This window comes from Ixodes scapularis, unplaced genomic scaffold, assembly GCF_016920785.2.
Source record: "Ixodes scapularis isolate PalLabHiFi unplaced genomic scaffold, ASM1692078v2 PGA_scaffold4__175_contigs__length_147842914, whole genome shotgun sequence".
Taxonomy (NCBI): Eukaryota; Metazoa; Arthropoda; class Arachnida; order Ixodida; family Ixodidae; genus Ixodes; species Ixodes scapularis.
Genome location: NW_024609879.1, coordinates 90545486 through 90570665, shown reverse-complemented (window position 1 = coordinate 90570665; position 25180 = coordinate 90545486).

The following is a 25180-nucleotide window of genomic DNA, read 5'->3' as shown; positions in this document are numbered from 1 at the left end:
TATTTAAGTTTATGCTCCGCACATTTCTACCAAATTTCGTTCACCTGGATTAATTACGAAAGAAACTAAATGCAAGCTGACAAAAGTGGGTGTGTTGAACTTTCGCCTGGCTGACAAGGGCAGCGGTAAAACACAAACGCGCCTTCCGGCAGGTTACACAGGCAACGCCGCAGTGATTAGAGTATCGCCTCGCTGTGCATAACTCGCTCATTTGTACACAAATGAACAATTAACACATATATCACCGCCGTTTATTTTTTTGTGCCACCGACACGTACTTCTAAGGAAGTTTATGCAGCATATATAGACCATTCCATTTAGCCCTCTCTGGGCGGCATTATTTTGTTTGACCGCAGCGCCCTCTCCACACATCCGGGAAGTTCAGCGGGTTCGGCGGGGTAAAACAAGGGAGAGGGCACGCGCCGACTCCGCTAGCAGACGACAAACCGGGCGGTTGCCGTTCTCCATGTTTGGGCTGTATCGGCGGGCTCTACCGAACATCGAACTCTTGCTCGTGGCTGCCGTTGTGATGTGGTTCGCGTTCTTAGAGTAGTTGTGGCGACTCCAAAATCAGCCTATAGCTCTCTGTTGTTCTATTTCGCTGAATGATCAACTGGCATATCTTTTTTCCGTTACTTAAATAGCAGTTGAGTCAGCCAGCAGTACTACCCTCAACTACGTGCGTGTATTGCGGCAGGAAAGCACGTTTTATTTAATATTTCAGACTTCCACTCATGGTCGCTAAAGGCCTACACCAGTACGAACTTTCTATAGTAAAAAAGGTACAGCAACTGGATTTACTTTTCGCCAAAGAGACCGGCCAATCCAGTTTTCCCTATTTCTTTTTTATTTGCACGCAGGTAACAGCGTAATTGGACCCTGTGAGTCTTTTTATCTAGCATAGTATTACACGACAACTGGCGTACCAAAATCTGTGCATCTGCGCTTGAAAGTTCCAAAATTGACGCGATTTTAAACAGGGTTTGCTCGCCAGCCGGACTCCTTTGCAACCTAAGAACGAAGGGCGAGGGTAAGACGGGCCGGGGAGGAGGAAGCAGATGGAACGCTAAAGAGAGGAGGAGGTTTTCCCCTCTCTTCTCCAGCGTTCCGTCTGCTCCCTCCTCCCCGGCCTCACTTACCCTCGCCCTTCGTTCTTAGGTTGCAACAGACTATAAACACATATGTTCCATCAGCAAGGGAAAAACTTTCGTCTTGAAAGCAGGAGAGCAAAGTTCCTCCGTCGACTGCATCTCATTATGGCGCCACCATTTCCATTAGGGTCATAGCAGAGAGGGTAAAAGAGAAAAAAAATGCCCTCCCCTTTTCACCTCGTCTGTTGTCCGCTCCGCCGAGTGGGCTGTAGCTAGCGTACGGCTGGCGTGCAAACTCTGTTTAAAATCGCGTCATTTTGAAACTTCCAAGCGCAGATGCGCACATTTTGGTATGTCAGTTGTCGTGTAATATTATGCTATATAAAAAGATTACAGCGTGCAAATAAAAAAAATAAAAAATAGGGAAAACTGTGCCAGATTGGCCGGTCTCTTTGGCGAAAAGTAAATCCGGTTGCTGTACCTCTTTCACTATACAAAGTTCGTACTGGTGTAGGCCTTTAGCGACCATAAGTGGAAGTCTAAAATAATACATAAAACGTGCTTTCCTGCCGCAATACACGCAGTAGTTGGGGGTAGTACTGCCGGCTGGCTCAACTGCTATTTAAGTAACGGAAAAAAGATATGCTAGTTAATCATTTAGCAAAATAGAACAACAGAGAGCTATAGGCTGATTTTGGAGTAGCCACAACTATTCTAAGAACGCGAACCACTTCACAACGACAGCCACGAGCGAGAGTTCGATATTCGGTAGAGCCCGCCAATACAGCCCAAAGACGGAGAACGGCAACCTCCCGGTTTGTCGTCTGCTAGCGGAGTCGGGCGCGTGCCCTCTCTCTCGTTTTAAGGGGTGTCCAAACATTACACTACAAAACGCACGACTCCGACAAATCGTAAAAATTGAAGCGGGTGCGTCCGCTTCAATTTTCATGATTTGTCGGAGTCGTGCGTCTTGTAGTGTCCTGTTTGGACACCCCTTTACCTCGCCGAACCCGCTGAACTTCCCGGATGTGGGGAGAGGGCGCTGCGGTCGAACAAAATGGTGCCGCCCAGAGAGCGCTAAATGGATAAGACCTTTGCAAAAAGAGCGTTCTGGCCGCCGCCATTTTGCTAATCGAGCGACCCCTATCAGCCAGAAATTTCTGGCACCCGCCTGAGCTGTGGAAACCCGGTCAGCGTGACTCCCCACCTGCATTGTGCATTCGGAGTTCACCGGCTTTTCTTGGAAGTTTTTACTTTATTCGCCTGTTTAGGATGCTTACCCTTTGTATGTTATCTTCCACTGTGAGAACCAGAGATTACCAGGGCTCGTAGCCTGCTCGCAGAGCCTTGCTCGGCCTTCGCAGGAAACGAACGAAGAGAGCGAACGTCAAGCAGCCCGTGACGCAGGCAGTTCGACGTTCTGGGAGGATTATTTCCGTTGAGATAATCTCCAAAAAGCCTTCCCGGCTGTGTTCCGGGTCTTCGCGAAAAATAGCTGATAGGGTTGGGTCCGGGGTGTGGCGACGGAAGAAGCACGTTCGTTCATCTGCTTTGAAGCTGTGCAAAAAAGGAGCTCTCTTCTACATGTTCCCCAAAACACGCCGGATTCCGTCCGATCGTCGACACTGTATATTGGATATGCTGTGTTATTTGAGACCTTTCTCACATCCTGTTTGGATAACGCGGCATCGTGGGTACGTACAATATATATTTTTGTTCGATTGATGAGACTCATTGATTTTTATGTTGTGAGCGGGGAATATCCTTGCAGTACGGATATCCTGTGTGGTCAAATCTTTTGACCTTCATAGATTGACACAGCTGAGTGTACGGTGCCGTAAATGAACATGAAATGAACCAAACATTCCAGTTGCATTTGTTCTGTCGCGCAAGGACTCACCAAAACAACTTTCATTTCCTTTGTTTTTGTTCCCAAAAAATAGAGCACTGCTTTCTTAACGACCTCTATAAATTATGTTCGCCACAGAACACAAGATAAAAAAGAAAACGCGGCAATTCAGCCGCCACCGCCGTCCGGAATTGCTCCTGCGCAGGCTGCCACAGCCCACTGACGAGAAACTCTACAGCTCAGCGCAGTCGGGCAACACTGACGTACACTCTCAAAACCAGAGACGCGCGCTGTAAATGGGCTTCGTTCGAGACTGCCGCTGGAAGGGTCTACATATGCAAGGATCACATTTTTTTTCTATCTTTTTTTTTTTTGGGGGGGGGGGAGGGGGGGGAGGGCGATAATATTAGGTAGGGTGACGTACCTCTGGTTTGAAATCTCACCATAATCCTTGTTGGCAGTGGTGTCCGTCAGTCGTATGCGATTCTATGAGCAGAGACCGTTGGAGGCCGAGTTTTCGTTCTCACTCGAGTTGTTTAATTCTGCTTTTGTTGATCGACCGTGCTTGGCCGGAGTAGGCTTCGATTTAAGGAATCATCAGCCAGCATTGTTTTTCAGTCATCTCGGCCTTTATAAAATACTGTCAGCATGTCTTATCTTGATACGTGCAGCCGTCCTTGGATTGATTTCATTTGGATTGGTTTGGCATGGCTTTGCTTAATTTGGTTTGGAGTGGATTGGGGCACTCTCTATGGTCTGGGGTCGTCTGCGTGTGTCTCTTTGTCGCGCTCTCGAGCACATAGGGTACACCACTTCTCATGTGGTAAGCCGCGTCAATCTTCGCGCGCAGTTCATTGATCATAGACAGAGCCTTTTATGATCATAGACAGATCGTTTCATCGACACTGCGATGTTTCATCGGCAGATCATTTCTTCGACATTCGATGCTCGACAGAGTTTGCTACATTTCGTCGACACGTTCTTTTTTTTTTTTTTTTGTTACTTGGACGTTTAGACGACATTTCTCTTTCTCTCTCTTTCACCGACGCGGCGTTAGATTCTTGACGTCTCGCGTTCTTTGCGTGTTCGCAGCGCACTGCGGTGTGGACAGGGCGCAGGAGGGTCAAGCGCAAATGATCCTCACTCTTTGTACGCAGTGCGCTGTGCGCTTACGTTGCTGGAGTGGTGCGTGCGGTGTAACGGCCTTTTGAATACGTTTGGCCGTGCGGGCGCGTGCTCGGCCTGTCTAGCGGATATTTACTTAAGTAAGGAGCGTGCCCTATGAAGCTGAGGCTCGGCGCTCGGCAGCCAGACGGCCGGACATTATTGTTGCTTTCTGTCGTGCTCTTGGCTACGTGCACACTCAAAGCTCGCGAGATGCATAATCGTTCCAATCCTTTTCTAAAGGGGTGTTTCTCGACGCGGTGGTGGCCTCGTATACCTTACTTTCTTTTTTTTTTCTTTTTTTTTTTTGTAGAATCATGTTAGGCCTATTTTGTGCCCAGTAATGCACGCGAAATACCAAAACAGATATTTTGGATTCTTGTCTTGCAAGTGTTCCGAAAAGGTAGTGACGTAGAGGTTAACCTCTCGGTTTCGGTAGTCTCTAAGAGTCGATGAACGAGGTATTTACAGTGTTGTAGCTTGTAGAGTCGGAGCTGGCGGAGATCTATCGTCTACGTCGTCTTCTTTGTGATTGGGCTGCTGACCGATTCTACGTGGTCGAGCTCTCGCTGGAAGCGTAATCCTAATTATATAGTATTCAACCGTGTTCATCCGTGTGTACTGTAGTGAACATTTCAGGTCCGACATATCAATAGTTTCTTGGTATCAACACTTGGTATCAGTATCTGTAAACAGTAACACCTCCCGACAAAGAATGAAAACCAGACCTCGCCGTTCACTTTGAACAATAGACCCATCTCACACTTTCACGGCTACCACCGCTTCGCGGCGACACAACTGACCTGCGTGAGTTATATGAATCTGAAAGAGACAGAACTACCACCTAGATTGCGCGCGTCGCTGTTTCGCAACATGTGACTTAATCACAAGTTCCCATGAGCTATGATCTGCCAACGCTCTACATTTCCTCTCCAACTTTTCCCTCACATACGTTGATTGATTGGCACCGTTCCGTATATCTGCGGCCAACTATTTTCAACAAACCCCTCTCACATCTTTCTTTTCCCCTTCCCCGTTGCCTATGCGAGTCTTTCCCCTTCCAGGAGGATAACAATCTGCATAGGCATTAAACCCCTTTTCCCGTTTTATACAGCTCCCCCCCCCCCCCCCCCCCCCCCCTCACCACCCGTCTGGAGCGTGCCTGACGCAGCCATAGTTGTACTTCACAGGAGGCAGCGCTATAGTGCACGAGACGGCACGTGATCGACACGCGCAAGCCTTCAGCGACGTTCACCCTCGTGCGGAAAGACTACAGTTCCCGCAATGCATTGCTCCAGAGGAGGTGTAGCGAAACTGGCGGTGGGTCGGTCTATTACGTCAAGCCCGGTTCACACTAGAGCCACTCTATACACTAACTCATGTTTACAAACAAACATGAGCGCCCCTAGCGGACGCCACCGGCGCCGCGCATGCGCGATGGGGGTGTGGGCAAGAAGCTCGCCGTCGCCCATAAACAAACCTTTGAAATGCGATGTTGTCGGCGTCGGTGTGAGCCCCCCTGCCCTTTTTCGCGTTCGAATTGTTGATTCTACGTCTTCCTGGCGATGTCTGACTACTTGAGCGGCGTCAGCGAAATTACCCAGGCTCGTTAAACCGCGAAACCTCGCGTAAATAATGTGACATGTGGCAATTCATTCCGCGTGGACGCCGCAGTATGTACGCTAAAACCTGATTCGCGTGATGAGATTTCGCTCGCAATTTTCAGTCGCGACGCCGCTCGGGCTGCAAAAGCGTGAACCGTAGCTGAGATAGTCGACGTCGATACTGAAAATCGCACGCAGAATCAGACCAAGTCAATTAGGCATAGCAAGTCAGTGATGGTCACTCGTAACAATGATCATCATCTCCTTGTATTTACTGTTTACATCCAGCCTGCTTACCAACCTTCAAACTTATGTCTTTTGAGCCCTGCACTTATTTCGTATAGCAACTACCGGGCGAACATTTAATCTAGCGGCCGGCGTCGTCTAGGAGAGCAGACGACAAGCAGAAACGTTTGAAAGAGCAGACGACAGTTCAAACGATCAGGCGGCCGTTTGAACTTGAAGACGCACTGAACGTAGTCCGCAGGTGGTCCGCACAACTTGATGATTTTCTGGCGTTCATGTTGGAATAAAACAAATAAATCTGATGACCACAAGTATCCGTAAATTCAACTCAAAGTGCTTCCCGCCCAAGCAATCGTTGTCCGACGGCGTCTGCTTTTCCCTTTTCACGGTACATATCCGGATTCTCGGACGAACCGAGCATGTGAAAACTGACCTTCAAACCTTTCTCGACTCTTTTGGTACGGCCACAGTCCCCGCGTTTTGACGAGAAGGCAGGTTTTTGTCCGGTTCCCTTCAAAACAACGCAGGAATACACGTCTGGCATGGGGACTTCTGCCCACAGCCCCAAACCGAAAGTGCGACCGACGCGCCACCACCGCGCCGTGACGTCACAGAGATGAGTTGGTGTATATGGCAGTGTAGCTGCCATAGTAGCGACACGACGCAAAATTATCTAGATGCACGACGCCAGAAGCGCCTACAATGATCTCCATTTTGGGCCTGGGGGGTTTCCGTGGTAACCGTACTGCTAGCGACACCGAGCGGAAACCTTTATCTAGTTGATATCTCCATTCGTTAATTGAAAAGTGGTAAAAGACCTAAAAGACGCTTTGCCTGGCGGTACGGCACGGGCCTCTGGAAGAGCGGTGCCTGTTTCTTTTCGGAAATGAGATGATTTGCAGCGTGCGTGGAGAAGCGAGTGGTTTTCCGCGCCGCCGGGATGGCGGCCGCTTCGTGGGACGAACGTACCGTCCCTGTACTTTCGGACTCCGCTCCTATGGAACAAAATCCGATTACGCCGGCCACGACAGGACGACTGCCTTGGGACATGACTGCTGCTCGACTGCCCCATAATAAGAGAATGTATGCTTAGCCATCATACTTCTTCAAGACCCAATCATTCATTCAAGATGAGATTATCTCACCGACTGGCGAGGAGCGACGTCAACGACGGTATCACCCTCGTTTTGGGCGATGAACAGTCGACGGGGTTAAACCAAGAAGGAGAGCACGGTGGTCTACAGAGGATTGTTAACGCCATCAAAAGAGACGGACGCCGGATATGAGGTGTTCTTTTTAAGTGGTCGTCCGCAAGTTTACCGGCATGCAAAATGATAATATATTTATCTGGTGTAGCACGCATACCCGTGTTAAAGGGGCTGTAGCGTGTGGACTACATAAGTATTTAATATATACATATATACATCTAAAAAGCGTTAAAGGAGCTGTGCAATGATATTCAGTTGGAATGTTTTTCACTTTACACGAGCTTACTGGCCCTAGTGGGAGTCAAGGATACTCGCACGCAACTCCGCTGGCCAAGAAACTCCTTTGTTGCGGTGTAATTTCAAGGACAAAAGCGATCATTTTCATTCAATCTCTCCTTTGCAAAATTTCGTGACGTAACGTGGGTATCGCAGTACACCCATATGACGATATTTGAATGTTGTTCATAGATTGGACCCGAGCATTACGTGGGCATTCGATTTGGGCTCGTGATAATTACTAGCTCGAGAAGCATTCGGGTAGTGGCCCGCGTCCAATCGCTGCAACGACGACAATAGCCGAGCCATAACAATATCTGGAACTCAGCGCGTGCCCTGTGCTTTGCCAACCCCAGCGCGCGGCTATGATCAACATTGGCGGCATATAATCGGCTCCAGATCACGTGGCCGCTTGTTCTGGCTGCGAATTGAGGGGGTGAACGCTGCTCGTTTTTCTTTAAATTTTTTCTGGGACTTCTATTGCGTGGGGTGAAAAACGAACGCGTGTTTCATAGGTCATTAATGTCAGGGATCCGTTCTAAGCGGTATTTGCGCAAAGTACAAAAATTGTTGCATCGCCCCTTTAAGCGGCCGAGTGGCGAAGCTGGGACGAACGTCGTTTCCAAAGCTGTCTCGTGCTGCTTGTCCTCTTCCTCTTTTTCTCGCGCCGGCTGATCACTGCAATATTGTTTGGCCCGAACACAGAGGGAAACTCGGGTAGGCCAAACCGGCTTATCCACATTTCGACTTGCGCTTGCGACTTGCACTTGCGAATGCCAAGTTCTATGGTGTGCTTAAAGGGGCGGTGCAATGATTTTAACACTGAACGAATGTGCAGCTTGTATTTTTCATATTGTTTACTTCGGCATAAGTAAGAGAAAAAGTGCCATCATACCCCGAAATACCTCTATTTCGCTGCGTAATCGCAAAATAAAGAACGCTTTTTTTCCCAACCTGCGGCCACATGGTGGCCGCAAATGGAACCCGTGGTGTGACGTCATTCGGAGTGGTTTTTGTAAGTGACAGTGTTAGGCAATTGTAAGCTTGATTTAAGGTTAAGTTTAAAAAATCTTGTTGTTTAGGCATGCAGAGACGCTTCAAAAGCGTAATATTGCCGCTAAAAGATTTGTTGCGCCATCTACCGCAAGTCAACCAAACCTGCCGTCGCCGTCATCTGTCGACGCCCGAGGCGCCTACGGCGGCTACACGAGCAACCCGGACGTTTTGTCTTTCCCTCGCTCGACGGAGTGCGTTGGTCGTGGTATCGTTATTGTTCCTGGTGTCTCGACCTCGACTTCGACCGCCCGCCGCGCAAGTCCAACTGACTTACTATACGCAAGCATATTGCGCTCGACGTCGCTCAGGCCGTCCGCCCATGCCGCCATGTTGGTCGGGAATCGACGGGAGAGCGGCGAGCCTGGCGAGCCGGGGAGCGCTGGGGAAACGGAAGCCAGAAGCACCAAACCGGAAACCAACGCCACTCCGAATGACGTCACAGGCGAAGCTGGTGCCGCTTCAATGTTGAGTTGAGGGGTGCCAGAGATACCAATTTTTTTATTTTTTTAATGAAAATTAGGGCAAGCAGGAGAGAATAGTTTTCGGTCCTTCGTTTTATATGTGGCCGGGATCAATTCCCGCAATTAATTAGCCAAAGTCCGCAAATTGTTACACCGCCCCTTTAAAAATCATGGTGGAAGCTTGGGGTCATCGCACCGGTGCCCTAGCATCTCACGACCGCGTAATTCCACTATTCTATCTTGAATTGAGGATTAAAGCTTAGGAACAAGAAGTTAAAAAATCATTTCATGGCCCTGTAGTGATCAGCCGGCGCGAGAATAAGAGGAAGAGGACAAGCAGCACGAGACAGCTTTGGAAACGACGTTCGTCCCAGCTAGCTTCGCCACTCGGCCTAACGCTTTTTAGATGTATATATGTATATATTAAATATTTATGTAGTCCACACGCTACATATTGGTGAACGGCTCGAATCCTCCAGGTACGTCCTTGAAACACCAGGATCACGTCCGGGTCACCAATATGTAGCGTGTGGACTACATAAATAGTTAATATATACATATGTACATCTAAAAAGCGTTAAGCGGCCGAGTGCCGAAGCTGGGACGAACGTCGTTTCCAAAGCTGTCTCGTGCTGCTTGTCCTCTTCCTCTTCTCCTCGCGCCGGCTGATCACTACAGGGCCATGAAATGATTTTTTAACTTTTTGTTCCTAAGCTTTAATCCTCAATTCAAGATAGAATAGTGGAATCACGCGGTCGTGAGATGCTAGGGCACCGGTGCGATGACCCCAAGCTTCCACCATGCTTTTTAAGCACACCATAGAACTTGGCATTCGCAAGTGCACTCATAGTCTTCCGTTAGGGGAGGAACGGTCTTGTAACCTATGTTCCTTTAGAAAGGGAGAAACTTTCGGCCCTGAAGCAGGGGAGCAAAGTTCCTCCGTCGCTTGCATCTCAATATGGCGGCCCCGAACCGAGCAAATCGAGCCCAATAAGGCTTGACGAGGACGCTACGTCTCTTGTACGGGACGAGAGCAGCAGCAAATGAAAGCGTAACACGAGCTTTCCGCAAATTGTGTTTATTTCCGAAGCCAGATTCCCCCCCCAGGTACAGAAACTTGCGTTTCGGAAGCAGTTACTCAGTCTTCTCGTCGACAGCACTGCGATGTAACACGGACACAACCGATACCCAGTTACTTCGCGCAATTTGCGTCTTACCTTTGGTGTTCCTCGAGTCACAATTCCTTCGTCAACCGCACATCACGGAGAAGGGCAAACTCAAACCGCGAAACCAAAAGCCGGTCTAGGAAGAACAAACTCGAAGTCGCTGTTTATCGCGTAGCGTGAAAGAAGGTTAAATCGATAGCCACCAGATGGCGGTGTCAAGCAGAGTAATTGCAAGTAGCTAGGCTAGATGGCGCTAGGTACCGCCCAATTCATGTTTTACAAAAAATAATTTGCTTCTCTCAAGCCACTACTGCGCTCGGGGACCCTCTACTGCCTCTACTGTACACATATTACGCTTATTACAAGCATCAGGTGAACGTACATTGAACACATGCACGGCGCACACAAATATCAATACAACGGAACGTCACACTGACACGAACACCACACCCGTGCTCTGCGTTTCCGTCTTTTATAGACCTTTTCATTTTAGTAGTTGGCTGACCGGTGGGTAGAGGGCGCTGGCGCACTCGGCGCCATTAGGTTGCTTCAATTTGGTCGGTTTCGGTTTCAACGTTCACGCGATTGTGATGCTGTTTTATGCCACTTTCGATTAATTTTGCGATATGAATTTCTTTCTAGTAGCACACAGCGAATGAAACAATAGTATTGAGCCACTTGGCAAACCACGAAGTGGTTTCGAGCCTAAATTGCGATCTTTTTTTACTAACACTATATGCGTCTGATTCCGTCCATCATTAATTTCGGCCAGGTTCGGCGGTGAAACAACTGCGCTGGTGCACAGGGAGGGGTACCATTGTCCACGGCCGTACCCGCGGACACTAATTTCAAGAAAAAAAAATAAAGAGCAGGACAAGCTCCGCCTGCACAGTGCGCTCGTTGCCTGCCGCCGTGCTTTGGCTGTGCGTGCACCTAGCGGTACGGAAGCAGATAGCTCCCGCTCAAGTCAGATATTGAACTGATCATCTTATATTGCAACAGACTATATTTCATGAGTGCTTAGTGAAAAATCAGGTCGACAACATGATTAACAATCTGTTGAATCACCAACAACAGATGAACTGACAAGTTTACTGTTCGATGTTTGGTTTCCGTACACCAACCTTTTCTAACTTCGAGACTGGAAATGTCTTTTATAATGACTAGACGAGTTTAATATAATCACGTAGATAATAAAAAAAGTGATATTGTCTCGGCCTGTTTTATTTAAAGAAATTAAGCTCTCGACAAATATTTTGATAGACCAGCCTATGCTGGTCTATTTCAAAATATTGGCCTTATGAAATAAACTTCTTGTCATTTGGACATTTGCTTACGACGTTCTCAAGGTATGAGAATGGTAAGATAAGTGAATGCCAGACTTCAAATAAAGTCTGATATCCATCTTCCGTAAAATTTGCCGAATGAAATTGAAGAGCGCAAAAGAAATGATTTCCGATAAGTTTGGCTGAAGTCGAACGCCAGGCGCCACCCAATGGACCTGTGTAGAAAGCTGTTCACTGATTTGAAACGATGCTCTTTGCACATTTTGACGTCGCCATCTACTGAAAGTAACTCCCTATGCGCCGTCGACAATTGGCTGCACTCCGGTGATTTTCATGCAGAAGGATTCTTTTCGGCGTCACATTTTATGAATCATAGGCACTATCAAGCTGTCTGTGGTAGTTTCTTACGCGGGGAGTCCAATTATTTGTGTTGAAATAAATTAATTGAAATGGCATGGTTATATTAAAAAAAATTACTAAAGCAACGGAAAACTATGGACATGGGACCAAGCACGATATACAATTCCGTGGTATTCATAAATAAACCGATAAAGCGAATGCTTATATCACACACGCGATTAAGAACGTAAAACAGATATAGGTGTGATTTTGCGAACAAACAAGTTGCCTAATGCTAAGGTACCATTATTTCTAGCATAAAAAATTATTCAAACTAAATGTTTGTTCCCGCGCCCTGTCCACTAGTTCCCTAGTGTAATCAAAAGAAACTGTTTTCGATCTGTTGGAACTACAAAACACCATTTTTTCAGGAAAAACACGTGGCTAATTACGCTGAGTGGTTTTGTTTTCTTCCTTGACACCAATGCGCACTCATATATATATATAATAACATTGGGCTTCCTATTGCAAATGTTCCGCCCTTATTAGTAACCAAACTTCAGTTCTCATAAGTTATTGGTATTTGAACCCTCGAGGCTCTCCTCAAGTCCTATATGTTCTCAATGTGCGCAAGTGCTAACGCTGATTCCTGTTCCTATAAAACCTTTTCACACGTATCCCGCACGCCGACGGTAAAAAATATTCAAAACGTGTTACAAAATCAATTACAGAAGTTGCGCGCATAATGATGTAATGCAATTGCATGGTAAGTAGAAGTGTCGGACGACACTTTACGGAGTAAGGCAAGAGACGCGGTGAAACGCGACGAAAAACACGAATTCAACGCTTCCGCCAAGGCGCGGACGGGAGAGCGGAGCGACAAGTTGAAGCAACCCAATGGCGGCCGCATCACGTGATTCCAAGATGGCAGCGCCCATGCGGTGGAGGGTGAAAAGGTCTATACTGGTCGTTTTGAACGTACGGAACTTTTCGGTGACTCCCTAAGCAATAAAAAAATATACCCAGCATGTTGATTTTTTCCCAGCAACGTCATACCTCTGAGAGTATTTTGAATGGCTCAGGGGATGAATCTCTTATTAAAAAGCAAATGCTCGGTCACGCCGTAATTATTTGAAAGCAATAAATCAAGCCGCTCCAATGCGGTTCGAAGCCATGAGTGTGTTTCCCCACACGGCACGTCGTAGCCTGTATTTATATTGTAGTGTTTGTTTTTCTAGTTGTGCTGTTCGCGCAAAGCTGCAATTGCCGTCTTGAATTAATCTCTGTAGAGCGGATATTCACTCAGCTGGAAGTGATGCTTCACGGGCTAAGAAATCGCTTTTCGATCAACTTGAATGCAGTCAAAGCCGCGACTTGCGACAGGTGTCAAGTGTACGGAGCTACGCCGTGGCGAGCCCGAAAGCTTCTAGCGCTCATCCCAGCGCGCCACGGAGGGCAGTTTCTCCAGGAACCGTAGTATAATTAAACAGCAAAATAAAGGGTAGCTTTTTTTTTTTTCGATTTTACCTACAATTGTTTTTTAATGCCGAAATTCCATACTGCAAATATACGAACTTTCCGCCACGATTTCGTACTGTTCAGTCCCCGAGAGCGCAATCGCTCTCGGGGACGAGACAATTGCGACAGTCACATTGGCCACTGTACGATAGGAGCTTCTACTGTTCAGACCAGCGTTCCAACATGACTATCCGCACGTTGGTCGATTGCACCTAATCCCTCAAGTGGTATTAAACTTTTTAATGTAAAGCGGAGTGTCAACCTGTGACACCCCGCTCCCTCCGATCACGGCCCGACCAGCGGCATCAATGCCCAACAGTTTACGATCTCTTTTTGTTACACCACTGATACGCGAACACACGGTCACATCGGCGATAATTCCAGTCTTCTGTTCACAACACTGCCATCACGATGTTGCTGCTATGTTGCTGACACGCACAAACACAGAACCACGTTGAACGCCGGTTGCATTGGGCATCGGAAAACAGAACCGAACTCAGGGGGGAAGGCACCCAGGCAGCCGACAGCAAAACCTGTCTGTCTTGGACGCAGTTCCTGCGGTTTCCATAACGTCGAAAACGTTGACACAGTTCCGCGTGGTTTCGCTACTGTAGTGACTGCAGTGCTGTAGTTCCGTCGGTTCCGTACCGCGCGACTCCTGCAATCCGGAGACGGCCATCGCCCAGTGTACGTGCGCTGCTGGCACTGCTCCGGAACTTCGCTGTTTCTAGCGGCTTCGTTTGCTCGTTTGATAAAATTAGTGATAAAAACGTCAATGCAACCGAAATGTTCTGCACGTTTAGACTAGAAGACGGAATTACAGGCGGCCTTCGCTGCCGCTGAAGTTCAATCACCTCAACAGCTATCTATTAAACAACGTGCGCGACCTGCTCGAAAAACGAAACCGAAAGACGATGAGTCGGGAAGGCGAAAGCTTTCTCCCGTCTGCCTGGAGAAGGAGAAAAACGTTTCGTTCCTCCCCTTTTCTCGTGTCCGCTTGGTCCGCTTGGGAGCGCGTCGGTAGAAGGGACGAAGAAGCGCCGTTGCTACTTTTTTCCTCCATTTTTTCTTAGAGTGTACTGGCCACGAACGCGAATTTAAATATTCGTCGACGAATTGATTGTGGACGAGCGCATACGTCCGAGTGACGCAATTTTCGTGACAAATGCGTGAGCTGGGCTGCGCTGACGTCATTTTGGCTTTTGTAGGCATTGCAAAGAGGATATTTAGAACCATACACAGATGATGATAACATTATAGCACACGGACATTAACGAAAACAAACGGGCCCAGCTACAGAAAATAATTGTCTGTAACTTGTTAATTACAAAGATGAACACACCTCTGAGCATATAAGTTTAATAGTATGTGTTGATGCATTGTTATAGTGCAGGTCATTTCATATACGTCATTTGACCAAACACCTGCTTGTCACTTGAAAAAAAGAGACACTGCGATAAAATGCAAGCTATTGCAACGAAAGGACGTTTACCAAATTCCTCAGAACTGTCATTTCTTAAAATCGTCGATTAGTACAAAAGGTTAAAGGTCGCAGGCGCTTCCTCGTTTAAAGTTGCTATGATTATTCGGTGACCCTGCAGGGCTTAAACAAGTTCCCCGAGGCCCTACACACGACTTATACCTTTCGTTTCAATTCTCAGAAATTCCAACATTAAAAGGACGCTAGAAAATGCGCAAAATGTTATCCTAAAAGCTACATCGTAAAATCTTTGCTTAGTACAAAACGTAAAGATCGCAGGAACTTCCTCGCTAAACGTTTCTGTGATTACGCGGTTACCAGGGGCTGAAACGGCTTGCCCAATGTCCAACTTGCGACACATTACATTCGCATCGATTATGAGGCATTCGAACGTTCAAACAAGGCTAGGATTATGCGAAAATTGCATCTAAAAAGTCTTATCGATTCTCGAACACATCCAGGAATCCCAGCACCGCTACGGCGATATGACTGATGCTGTCGCACAGGTGCTAATATCCAGAGCGATCTTACACAAAAAAGGTATAAAGTATCATTCTTTCAGATCTTCACTATATACCTGCGTCAGAGAGCACGAAGTCCGAAATCGTCGGCAAGCAGCGGCACATTACGACTATACCGCGCACCGAACAAACTCGCATCCGCCAGCTCTGGGCGCTGCCATCTTACCGGTGATATCACGGCTCTTGCGAGGTCACGTGACGAGTAGTCACTCGGTTGCTACGGAAACCGAGCCAGCTCAGCTCGTTGCTATGGTACTGCGTGTGACCAATCACGGTGAGAGGCGGCACAGAGAAATGCGTGGCGCTACTCTGGCAGCTACGCTGCCATATAGAGTGGCTCTAGTTCACACATCTGCGTTCCGAGCGACAGAAACAGCACGAACGACATGACACCGGGATGATTCTGTTCGCATTACAGGGCGTGACGGATAATGCAAAGAGCAGCTTTATCAAGCAATCATGTGTCACGGTTGTCACGGTGTCATGTCGTTCGTGTCGTTTCTGTCGTTCCTGAAGCTCGGAACGCAGACGTGTGAACCGGCCTTTACGAGCCTACTCTGATGTTACGCTTGAACGGCACAGAAAATCGGTCTTCCCACCTTTTCGAGGCGTCGCCACGGGTACGAATACTAGCGGGGTCTATTTAGGTGATTTGTTCGGCACATAAGCGTCAGTAAAGGTCTAGGGATGCCGCGAACTTCTTCGGAACCGAAGGTTCGATGATCGAATCAAGCGGTTCGAAAGGTTCGAACAATTTCGAAGTTTTGAATTTCCATATTGAGAAAATCGACGGAAGTCGAATTTTCGAACTTGTTAAACTAAAAAGTTCGACGCTTTTCGTTCAAACTTTATACGTTCAGAAACGCAATGTTTCTCGAACCTTCGACCTTATTACACTAAAAACTTCGATCCTTTTCGACCTTGTTAAGCTGTGAAATTCGATGTCTGTCGAACTTTCAAACTTGATAGACTAAAAATCGATGATTTTCGAACTTTCGATTTTTCTTCGACTAAAATGCTCGAAGCATTTCGAACTTTCGAACTCCCTAAGCTAAGAAATTCGATCATGTTCGAACTTTCGAAGTTACTTATCTAAAGAATTAAAAAATTTCCAACTTTCCAATCCTGAAAAGTCAAAAGATCGAAGAACTTCGTACTTTTAGGGTAAAAGTTCGAAGTTCGTCGAACTTCGAAAGACGGGCGGGCGGTTTCATTTGGATTCAAGCTCTGATGTACATTCGTAATATTTCTTTTTTTCGAATTTTCACATGCGGTGCCACTTTGCAAAAAAACATTCCCTGTGAAAAAACAATGCCGTTTATTTCAATGTACTGGCATGCTTAGTTTTAAATAAATGGGTATACTTCGGTATCCGGCCCGGAATCCGCCTTCAAAACGGGGACCCTCCCTAATGAGGGGGAGAGGGAGTTAGTCTCACGCTGATTGCAGCGATAACGTGGGGAGCTTTTGGTGGGTGGGGTGGTCCGCTCCGTATGCTAAGAAGGCTGCGGTCATTATGGTAGAGAGGAAGGGGGAACGGACGGGTCATTATGGTAGAGAGGAAGGGGGAACGGACGGGTCTCGGGAATGTGTGGAAGGGTTGGAGGGGACAGGTGGGGTGGGAGTGATACGACCTCGGGCGACCTCGTCAAGCGCTGTTAGCGGCCGAAAAGTAAACTTCAAGGCGTCTTGGCTTGACTACGCCAAATGGTTTAGCTCGGCTAGGAGAAAAATACATCGGCTAGAGTGACGGCGGAGAGCCGCGAGGGCGGCGGATGGCGCTTTCGACTTCTTCATGTCGGGTCGGATCTTGTTGGCTATTCGAAAGTGACGGCGCTGTTCCCACGACCGACAAACCGCGCTGTCAACGCGAACACGACATCGGCGATTGTGTGCATTTTATGCGAAAATTGTATTGTGTTAATTCCGTTCCAGTTTCACAAGTAATGTTTCTTTGTGCGTGTGTGTGTGTGGACGTGCTAGGGCTTGTGCATTAAACAACCCAGACTCCGGTTGAATGCGTATCGTCCCGTCGACCGTTTCACCCCGCGATCGCGTCGGCCGCTTTTATCATCATCCTCCGTGATCATCCGCGCGAAGCTCGCCTTGCACCGGTAGACGTGCTCAGTCGCCCACTTTGCCGATGGTGGTGACGTACAAAACCACCGATGAACGCACGTATGGTTGTCACGCAGCGCTCAGTTCCGCGCAGCCCATACACTTTACCAATGATCCAAACTCGAATACGAATACCCCAGAACCGCGCGAGACGGCAAAGCCCGCCGAGGAGCCTCTTTGCTCTCCTACTTCTGCGTGTTTTATCGTACTATGTCGGCTTTGCGGAGTAAGAAAAACAAGGGGAAAATAAAAAAATAAAAGTGAAGGGCAACCACACGCGCGTCTCTTCGTTTTATTATTTGTGTCCCCGTCTCGGATTAATAATGAGTCGTTCTCCGTCTATACTCAGTTTCACCTTATGTTGTACCGTAGAGAAGGCCAGAAGCGCGAGCTCATAGCGTTGGCAGCTGCCCTTGTTGCACGAGAACTTGTACCGTCGAGCTGTGCTCTAGAGCAAGGAGCTCGCGCTTGTAGCCTTTCCTGCGGTACAACACTAGGTGAAACAGAGTATAGCCTGCCTTTTTGTGACACTAGTTTGTGACGTGTAAGCAACGCAACTCTTCACACTGCTTTTATTTATTTATTTTTTTCCGCTGCGGATTTTTTCAATTTTTATTCGTGCCTGGTTCTGCTACTCTTCTGCTCTCGCCTCCCCTCCCCTCCATAAAAGAAAGGCCCACACAATAACGTGTTCCAGTAGCCTGAAGCAAGTCACTCTCCTATTCTTCACCGTTGAAATATTTTAGGCTGTACAACAGTAATGTGTGCACACTGAAAAGTAACTTCTTGCTGCAATGTTTGTCGTTGAATATTGAATCACCAGCACAAATATTACTTACCGATGAGTGCCCAGGACAGCTTAAGAGACACCAGTGCACCCTTCAATGGTTCAAACCACTGCTTCATGCACCACACAGGTGACTGTGGCATAGTGACAAGCACAACCAGGGTGCTTGCTGTTTAATGTCAGAAACACTTTGGAAAATGCAGTTACCACATGGCCCTGAAGTCCTAGAGAACCTTAAACCTTGGTGCCATGCAAAATAACTAAGCTAAAGAAACCGCCAAGGAAGAGTCACAACAGGTGCAACCCACAGGTTATCGTGACTCCACATACCGGGCCGGGCAGCTGTAAATCAGCGAGCAGGTGTCGTAGAGTAGCTGCCACTGCAAGCGGTGCAGTGTCTCATAAAAAGAAACGGTTGCTGGAGAAAGCTCCCATGAATGCAAAGTCTGTGGTGAGCTTGGAGTAGTGATGGTGATCCTGAAGCAAAAAGGATTCAAGCCAAGACTGTTCCTGTGTTCCATGACGTATGGCATCCTCCCCTTACCAGAATTCCTGGCTGTTATTTTCCTTCCTTACGTGTGCGTGCCCCCATCAGCAGCAGTAGTAATAATTGCACGTTGCTTCGACAGGACGTGCTGATGTGGAGGGGCCTGGTGGCAGAGTGTGTTAGCCCACTGCAGCTCGCAGTGTGTGGAGCGAAAACTTGCACTGATCGCCCCTGCCCGTTTTGACCTGGATGAGCACTGCACCTACACATGGGCGTGCATTACTGCTATATGAATCATTTTAAAGACTTTGGGCTATCGGTTGTACCCGCACTAGTCAAATTTCTCACATAGAGCGTGACAAAGTGTCACCATGCGCTGCCAGAACGACCTTCCTTCTTCTCGACAAATAATGTCCAATTTTCTTTGTTCCTGCTAATTTGGCAGTCGAGTAAAAGAGAAAAAAAAAAGAACTACTTTTGTGTGTGATGGGAAACGTATAAACCTCTCCATATACCAGGTTTACCTACAGCCACCTGAAAACATTGCACCTCTTCAAGTGTGAAAGAGGGTAGGCCTGCATGCAATCCACTACACTCTGTTTCACATTAATTTGGGAAACTGTAGAAACTGCGGCGTCTGTGCAAGCCGGAGGAGTCTGCTGTGAAATTAGCACACTTGGTAAGAACATACCCCATGTACCTAAAGACATTAGATGGTTTTAAAAAGGCATTCATACTTTCAGTCGGCTTGCAAACTCTAGCAAAAATGTTGGTTTGTACCATAGAAGTTTCAATTTCCCCTGCTTGAACTACTAGGAAAATAACTTCAAATTCACAATAGTGCTGAACGCAACTAAAACACATGGCGGAATGGTGGCCCGAGTCGGCTAGCACGTCTCAGCTCCGGGCATGTGGAGCGAAAGCTTGCGCTGCAGAACCTGGGATCGTGGGCTAAATCCCAGCACTTGCTCATTTCGATCTGGACAAGGATCATACCAGTAGGCGTTTGTGTAATCACTACTACATGATGCACGTTAAAGATCCCAGGCTTTCGGTCATACTGCCCTGGCTAAATTCCTCATCTACAGCGGCAAGCTTGGCACCATTCGAGCCAGGCCGACCTTTCGCTGTCTAAACATCCTCAACACAATGCTACTTTTTTTTTTTAACTGAAACACGTACAAAAGAACACATGCCTATGACCTTGTACAGTAATGCATCGAACTGTTTGTGAATGCTTGTGATACACAAACGGGCAAAAGGCAAGAACAAGAGCATGCACATTCACACTGTGGCAGCAAATACACCACAGCAGCCTCCTTTGCCGTTGTTGCCATGGCGGATGGAAGAGCAGGGCAGCGAATGCCGATATGACTGAAAACATTGTAAAAGTTATTGCTTTGCTTTTAATAACAGTTCAAAAAAATTTAGATTAATAGCTTTTCAAAACAAAGCCACGGTAGCAGTACTTTTTGGCGCAGATGGAACAGTCTGCCGCGATGGTGAGGAAATGCTGTAGCCGTTGCCTTTTGCCAAGTTATGGAGAAACACAGCACAGATCATTCCACTCGGAGAGAAGACGCACCCATGAACCAGAGCACTCAGACGGGACTTTTCCTCGGTGCGTCGTCTGCGTCAAGAAACGAGCTGTACAAATGATTCGTTAGCATGCAACATGGTTCCAAATCTCACATTTAAGCTATTTCAGGTGCAAATTTAGAAGTGGGGGTTAGCATGCAATGCCATACTTGATGAAGAGATTAACAGGGCACAATTGTGCAACCATCTCCTGTGCAAAGGAAACAGAAAACTGAAAACAAGCACATAAACAATGTGCACAGTCAGTCTGCTCTGGCAACAAAACAAAAAAAGCTTTACACCAATTTGGATCGGAACTCATTGAACCCCCTAGATTATGCATATTCAAGGCATTTCGTCGACGAAAAACAAATCCGCCGCCTCAAACCCAGTGCTTGCTAAGCCTTCCAAAAAAAACAAAACAAGGGTGCTTACATTATTGTTGATATTTGTGGCAGCGTTATACACCAACTCATGTTTACAAACAAACCGGAGCGCCCCTAGCGGACGCCACCGGCGCCGCGCATGCACGATGGAGTGTGGGCAAGAAGCTTGCCGTCGCCCATAAACAAACCATTGAAATGCGATGTTGTTGGCGTTGGTGTGAGTCCCCCTGCCCTTTTTCGCGTTCGAATCGTTGATTCTACGTCTTCCTGGCAATGTCTGACTACTTGAGCGGCCTCAACGAAATTACCGGGGCTCGTTACACCGCAAAACTTTGCGTGAATAATGCGACATGCAGCGATTCATTCCGCGCGGACGCCGCAGAATGCATGCTTAAGCCTGATTCGCATGATAAGATTTTTCTCGCAATTTTCAGTTGCAACGTCGCTGGGGCTGCAAAAGCATGAACCACAACTGAAATGGTCGACGTCAATACTGAAAATCGCAAGCACAATCAGACCAAGTGAACCAGGCATAACAAGTCAGTGACGCCCACTGGTAACAATGATCAACATCTCCTTGTACCTACTGTCTATATCGAGCCTGCTTAACAACCTTCAGACTTCAGTCTCTTGAGGCCTGCACTTCTTATCACAAGTACCAGGCCAACATTCGGTCTACGGGCCGGTGTCGTCTAAAAGAGGAGATGACAAGCAGAAACGTTTGAAAGAGCACACAACAGTGCGAACGATCAGGCGGCCGCTTAACCTGAAGACGCACTCAGCGTAGTCCGCAGGTGATTCGTACAACTTGACGGTTTTCTGGCGTTCATGTTCATCAAATAAATCTGATGACCACAAGTATCCGTGAACTCAACCCAGAGTGCTTCCCGCCCAAGCAAGCATGGTCCGGCGGCGTCTGGTTTTCCCTCTCAACGGCACATATCCACGTTCTCGGACGAACCGAGCACAAGAATACTGACCTTCAAAGCTTTCTCGACTCTTTTGATACAGGCCCAGTCGCAGAGTTCTGACGAGAGAGCAGGTTTTTGTCCGGTTCCTTTCAAAACAATGCAGGAATACACGTCTCACATGGGGTACTTTCGCCCACAGCCCCAGACCGAAAGTGCGCCCCACACGCCACCACCGCGGTGTGACATAACAGAGCCGAGTTTGTGTATACAGAAGAGAGGGCGGGGGGACATATAAGTCACATACCTGCCTTTTAGATGTGGCACATGGGACAGAACGCTTGGTACGTTCAGAAGTAAGTTGGATGTGATCAATTATATCCGTAAATAACAATCGCACATTTGTAATTCGAGTGGATGGCCATATTTTTTGCTCCAAACAACCCACCCTGGCAGGCGCTCGACAAGTTGCAGTCGGAGAAGAGTTCATTTGTTACGTCGCTTGCTTCGTATCCCACAGACCACAGGCCACGCTACTTCCAGGCTGGCGCGATTATTGGCTTTGCCACTTGGCGATGCCAGCACGTCACTACTTGGCCCTCTGAGACGCCCCAGGACCGGCCATGACAGCCACGGCTTCGCAGTTGCGTTCAGGTGGACGCGCCAAACTTCCATGGAGCGGCACTGCTCTAGATTGGCGTTTATCTGGTGGTCTCATTGCCTATGCTCCATCCCACAAGTTGTCTGCAGCAGGTGCAAAGGCACGAGCACGTTGCTTTCAAACGTGCCATTCTTGCGCAAGTGCTCATGCAAACAAAGCTCACTGCAGTCCTATGCCCCCGTGCCCTCGCCTTCGTCTTTGCTGCGCACACCCTGCGAGACCGAGTATAGTCGACATCTATGGCTGGTATCAGCACAATTGAAAGCGCGATAAATCTTAAGCTGTCTCTAGGTTCGTATGTAAGAACAATCGTGCATTTGCGTCAAGGATCGAGGGAACCAACTATGAGTTTTGCAAAGTATGAAATCGGAACCATATTAGTCTCTCGTGCAATAGACGTAGTAGCCGGAGGCAGTGCCGCCAGTAGGTGAAATTTCTCTGGACGTAATAATGGAATACCTATGCTAGGTGATTAACGCATGAAAGGAGCAGCAGACAACATACCGAGCCCAAAACAGCCATTCATGCGCTGCACAAACGAACAGCATCACACAAGCAGTAAGGAGGGGGCCGCTAGATGTTTAGTACAGCCCACCACAAGGTACAGCTGAAAATGGCGAAATGCCCGCACTTGGCTCGTGCCCTCTCCTTCGTTCGCCCTGCCGAATTCCGTGGAATTGCCCAGATGCACATAGACAGCACGGCAATCGGACAACATGACGCCACCCTGAAAGCCCCAAGTTGAATGATGTATAGCCATTGACAGGTGTCACCACAAAAATAAGAGTTGCAGCTGCTTGCTTTGGCTTCAATGGTACAAGCTGTGCCAACAGCTCCATCGACCTACTTTGCACAGCTAATACAACCAATGCTAGACAATGATACAATTAGATAGCCAAAGCGGTGCAAGTGACAGCACTCCTAAGCCCCATATTTATTGCTGTAGCAGACACATGGGCCATAGTCGCTTGCTGTGTTCGCTATAGTTAGTAATAGCACCCGAACGGCAGCATGGCCTTGCAGTTGTCCCATCTACGGCACAAGCTTATTGCCTTCAAGAATGCTTTGGAATCTCGTAAGCTTGGAGCATGATGGGGCCTAGAGCCTGTGCAGCCAAAGCACAACGGGAGGTGACGAGCGGGTGCTGGAGGCCTGCCTGCTTACCTACAGTGACACGGGACAGGTTTATGAACCTCCGAAAGGATGAGTTCACATGAAATTCACAACCGTTGCGTTGTGGATATCGCATTATTTTTGTGTCTGCACGCAAGGGCAACATTTGAGACGCCACGCAGAGTGCTCGCTCATTGCCCGGCAACATCAACATGACTTTTGAGGCGGTTCGCTAGCTTCCGAGCGGCAGGTCACAGCTGCTGTATTATATTGAGTGGTGCCATCTACCCGAAGTCAATGAAAGTGTTCCCTCCCCGCTTCCCAGTTTGCTGTTGGCCGGTGACTGACGAGCCTGACCTTCGACGCCCAAGTCGGTTTTCTCCGGTTTCCCCAATGTGCCCTCATGGCACATCATAAATCGAGCGATCCGAAGGCGGTGTACAGCTGAGGAGCAGAACAACTGCCGGAGTTATTTGGCCGAAGTCCGAAAATCGTTTCGTGGCCCCTTTAAAGACCAGCTTTGCTACGCACAAGCAATCGAAAGGATACAAACGTTTAGATATGCCCAACTACCTCGCATAAGGGTGGGTCCAGGAGCCGCCACTGAGAGCAGAATGGTCGACATCCCGCAGGCCAGCTAGGCTTGATGTTTACAAGATCACGGCCAGTCAATCCGGTTTTGGTGGCGTGTCGTCATGTACACAATTTTGTGCTGCACACACGACTGGTTGGATTGTTTTCATCACTACAGAGCATCGCTCGTTAGAGAAATCGAATGGCTCTTCTTACTGCTTGTACAGTCGGGGACAAGAGTCCCCAGGACGGGTGAGCTGTGACTGAAACGCATTGCTGTGCCATCTGCCGGCTGGTTGGCTGGTTTCGAGATTACACAAAAGCGCATGCGCGTCCTACTGTGCCTGCAAACATGTGTGTTTTCCCGCTGGTCTGCGGCGCGGCGCCTAACTCGGAATCAGGCGCGTGGTAGGGGCTCGGAGATAGCGCTTACTGACACGGCACCTATGAAGCAAGAAGTCACGGCAGCTCAACTGAGCGATAAACTCGACTGGTTATAAAGCAAGGTGAGCTGACATGGCGAAATGCGGCGCAATGTCGCAGGCGGTATCTTTAGTTTCGGAATGTGCAGCAGATGCTCGTCAGCCGCAAGCGCCATCTCCGAGGCAGTACCACGCGCCCAATTCCGAGTTAGGCGCCCTGCCACAAAATAGCGGGAAAACACACGTTTGCGGGCACAGTAGAACGCGCATGCGCCTTTGTGTGATCTCAAAACCAGGCGACCCGCCGGCAGATGGCAGAGCAATGCGTTTCAGTCGCAGCTCGCGCATCCTGGGGACTTTTGTACCCGGCTGTACAACTCACCGCAGGCAGGTTAACTTTACCCTGACGAAACATCCATGAAACCTATATGGCAGTTTTTTTGCATTAGCAAACCAACACACCAATCTGACTGGATTTCGCAAGCAACAAAAGTCTGGCTCCTCTACGAGATGATGATCATCCTTTTGGTGCTCACGGCTTTCAGTGGTGGATAATTGTACGCACTCAAAGATCTGTACACCTTTGATGACTCGCCTGTAACGAAACTGGTCTTAAAGACTGGAGATCAGGTGGTCGTGGATATCCGTCGACTCGCAGCCACAGCTCACCGTCTTGGACATGTCACCACTCCCAAACAGACCTCCAACAACATTCTAACTCCCCTTGCAACAGTAGTGGAAACCCCAGCACAAGCACACCGGAGGAGCACTTTCAAGTACAGCACCTTCCACAGGAATACAAGGAAGGCACGCAACCAAACAAAACAACAAAGCACCTCGGTGATGGCTCGCTACCCTTCCTGGAAGAAACAGATTAGTTGC